The sequence below is a fragment of the Alligator sinensis genome, unplaced genomic scaffold, assembly GCF_000455745.1.
Source record: "Alligator sinensis unplaced genomic scaffold, ASM45574v1 scaffold740_1, whole genome shotgun sequence".
NCBI classification, from domain to species: Eukaryota; Metazoa; Chordata; order Crocodylia; family Alligatoridae; genus Alligator; species Alligator sinensis.
In genome coordinates this window covers 1,392,754-1,396,765 of record NW_005841964.1, presented here as the reverse complement: position 1 = coordinate 1,396,765, position 4,012 = coordinate 1,392,754, and the positions used below count along the sequence as shown (strand labels likewise).

The 4,012-nt window shown below is 45.9% G+C and overlaps 1 pseudogene; it reads left to right on the top strand.

Moving 5' to 3' along the window:
- The first annotated feature begins 248 nt into the window (after window positions 1–248).
- LOC112549780 lies at window positions 249–1,001 on the top strand (annotated as a pseudogene).
- Window positions 1,002–4,012: the final 3,011 nt, after the last annotated feature.

The window sequence follows — 4,012 nt, the reverse complement described above, 5'->3', positions numbered from 1 at the left end:
TCCTGCCTATGCAGGGGGTCGGACTCGATGATCTATTGAGGTCCCTTCCGACCCTAACATCTATGAATCTATGAATCTATGAGGATACCTCCAGTTGGGGCCCTGTAGAGGCCAAGGGCAAGGTGGGGTGGCCTTTGTGCTGCAGGCTACCCAGACACACAGTGGGAGGGGATGGACAGATCTCAGGATGGCTGTGGTCCTTGTTAGGGTGCCGGCCCCACATTGCTCTGGTTTGGACAGATGGCCCAATGCCCAAGAGTGAGGCTACGCCCTGGGCACCCTCACTGAGGCCTGTTTGCACCCCATGCTATGTTGCTGTAGCTGAGGATGGCACTCCATTTGCTCTCTCTACAGAAAGCCCATCTGCTAGGGGAGAGGCCACTGTCCAGAGCCTGGGAGCCACCCACCTACTCCCAGGCACTCCAGGGGCCATCCAGATGCACTCCCTGTGCCAGGAGCAACATGCACAGTAGGACAGCATCTAGGAGGAGCTGCTCCGGGCAGAGCAGATGTGTCTCCGGGAGGCCTAGGAATACCACCAGCAGGTCCTGGCCAAGTTCCTGGAAGAAGTGTAGGGTGGGAGGGTGGCCCTGCAGCAGCTGGTGGCAGAGATAAGGGAGGAGTGATGGCTGGCCCTGTACTGCTACAAGATGCTAAGGCAACTGTGGGTCTCCATTGACACCACTGTCCAGGAGGAGCATAAGATGTTGTAGCAACTCCTGGCCACCAACCCCACCCTGGCCACTTCTGCTGCTGCACCCCAGTCTGTACCAGAAGCAGAGGTACCTGTCCCCCACCCCCCAGGAAGCCTGCACCCCACCACCAGGGGCAGGACCCAGCTGGGAGCATTTTGCCTACCTGGTGGTTTGTTGGCACCCCAGCAGGGCCCATAGGCCTGCCGTAGTCATCAAAGGGCGCCGCTTCTGCCCCCCCGCCAATCAGTCATGGGCCTAGCTGCATCAGCTGCTACTGAGAACTGTCTGCCCTCTTCCCCAGAGTAGCAGAGACCACGGCCATGTTGGCATGGTCCTTGCACATAGGGTGGTGGCACACAGGGCAGAGGCCAAGCTCAGGGCCAAGGGGCTGCTAACCCCTGATTCCCTCCTCCCTTTGTCTCCTCCCCTGGTATTTCCCATGGTTCTAAGGACACTTTCTCTTCCCCTGGTGCTTGTGTAAAGAGTTTTCATTTATTTCTGGCTTTGAATGGGTTTGTACAGGGGGTGCTGGGTGAATGGTTGTGGAGTTGTGGAAGGTCTCATGTGGGGTATTGTTGGCATGTTGAACTGTTGGTGCTAGGGAAGTTTTGGGGAGATGGAGGGGGAATAAAGTTGCTTTTGTTTTTACAACAGCTACACTGTCTATGTTGTTGCAGTCCTGGCAATAGATGGGGATGAAGGTCCCTAGATTGGGGGGGCTGGTGCCATATGTAGGGGGGTGGCTGCAGATCAGCGGTGATGCCTCCTGCACTCTGATTCCCATGGGCCGCTGTCAGAGGAGGTGGTTCTCACCTGCAATAATGTTCGTGGCTGGCTGGCTCTGCTGGCACTGTTGCTGGATGCGTTGTGATACACACATGGCTGGATGTATATTACAGAGTTTTACATTTTACCCACTAACTCCTTAATTGAACCAATAACTTGTGTTTGATTTAAGTCATAACTTGTATTTGAATAAAGGATATTCTAGAAAGGCATCTAGGATTAACTTGAAGACCTTACGTGACAAAGAAACTACCCAATCCTTTGGTAGTTTGTTCTAATAGTTAATCATCCTCACTCTAAAAATAATTTAAGTTGAATCTATCTGGCTTTATCTTTCTACCCTTGTTTCTTGTTGTGCCTTTTTCTGCTGGATTAAGAAGTCCCTTAGCACCCTAGTATTTTTTTCCTGTAAAGATGCACACTGTAATCAAGCCATTATATTTTTAATAAATTTAACTGGTATCTCATTTTAAAGCATTTTCTCCAGTCCTAAAGCCATTCTCTGGCTCTTTTCTACACTATCTCCATTTTTTCAGCATCCTTTTAAAAATGTGGATACTAGAGCAGAACACAGTATTCAGTCTGACTAATGCTGAGTACTAAAATAAAGTCATCTCCCTTCTTTTCACTACATGTCTGTTTATACATCAAAGGATCCCACTAGCCATTTTTGGGCACTGTGAGATCCTGCTGAGTTGCTTGTCTACTGTAACCCCTTACATAAATTTTAATATTATAGCTATGCAGGGCACAATGTCCATTCTATATGCAGGGCCTGCATTCCTTGTTTCTTGTCATATTTTTTTGGCTGTAATAAAAATATACTTCCTTTTTGAGAGGTGTTTATGTAGGCTTTTTTTCCTAGTTCTTTTTTGTCTATATCCTTTGTGGTTGTGTTTCTCTCTGCTTTACAATAATCTGTATTGTATCTCTGGCCTTCATAGAGCTCACCAATCTAGCATACCCTAGTTCTCTGTCTTGTACCTTTACTTCCCTTCATTAATTGACATTCCCAGTTATCATGGTTTTAGAAAGCAGCACACTTTGAAGGAACATTTGTCAAATGCACAATGAGCCCCCTTTTCTGTTTGTCCAGACCTGAAAATAATTGGGAAAAGTAAGTAATGATACTGAATTATCTGAGGCAAAGAACTATCACCCAAAGAACCTTGTCTGAATTATCTGAGGCACACAAGCATGCAACACAAGGCTACAGGACAAGAGGGCACCTGAAAACATTAGTAGGAATAACAAGATATTGATAAACTATAGGGGATTAGATTAGACAGGGGATAAGGACCACTGAAAACTGAAAGAAGATGACCTTAACTGGAGATGTGATAGGTGTTAAAGTAAAAAATAAATTTCCATTAAATAGCAAGTAACATATCCAGCCATATAACCTAAGATCATGAACACTGCCTGGGAACAAGGGTGACAGTAAGATAAGCACTAGAATTGTTTTCACAAAATTAACCTAAATAAACCAGTAGGCACAGATGGTTTTAAAATTAAAAAAAAAACACTTCTATGACCACCTATCAATACCATTAGCTCACACATTCCATTTGTCACTATTGCCAGGCATAGCACCAAATGAACAAAATCTAGTATTTATTTTACAATATTTTTAAAAAAAGGAAAAATAAAGGTATAAACTAGATAGCCTTGCACCAGCCAATCTAATATCATCCCAAGTGCAATTTGAGATAAGTTTGTAATGACAGTTAAATGGAATGCAGATGGTTTTTACCAAAAAAGATAATGCTTGATACCCTAGGCTACAAACAGATGTCATCCTTGTAGTGGAATCAGCTGTATTGGGATCTGTCCTGGCATAGCTGATCTGCCTTGTTGGGCAATACAGATGTCACCCGTTATCCTGAACTGTGGCAGTGCCATATGCATGCCCAGGGAATCCCTTGCCAGGTGATTCCTGGGGCACATCTCTGCAAGCAAAGAAACCCAGAGAAATGTTGCCAGGACTTCAGGGGTTTGGTCCTGCAGGAGATTTCTTGGGCCCATGCACTATCAGGCCCCTGAAGCTCCAGGACCTCCTGCCTAGGGTGGCTGGAGAGTACAAGCAGCTCCTGGCTGCCCACATTCTCCCATCACATAGGAAATGCACGTCCACCACAAAAAAGCAGCACAACTTTTACCACCTATTGTTACAGCAACAGTTTTGTCGGCAAAGGGTATGGATGTCCATTTCCTTGAGTTTTGTGCCATTGTAAAAATTCTTATGACAGCATGGAAGTGATGTCTGTTTCCAGCCTTAGACTGACTGGACTAACTCTAAGGTGATTAGAGACTAACTCAGTCTGCAAGCTGCCACCCTGCTCTGCCTTTTGCCTGATTTGGGACTAACATTGCTAACTACTCTCTACATTGTTACGTTGCATGTTTGGAAGCTTGTGTAACAACTCTAGAAGCATTTTAGTATTTCATAGATTCATAGATTCATAGATGTTAGGGTCGGAAGGGACCTCAATAGATCATCGAGTCCAACCCCCTGCATAGGCAGGAAAGAG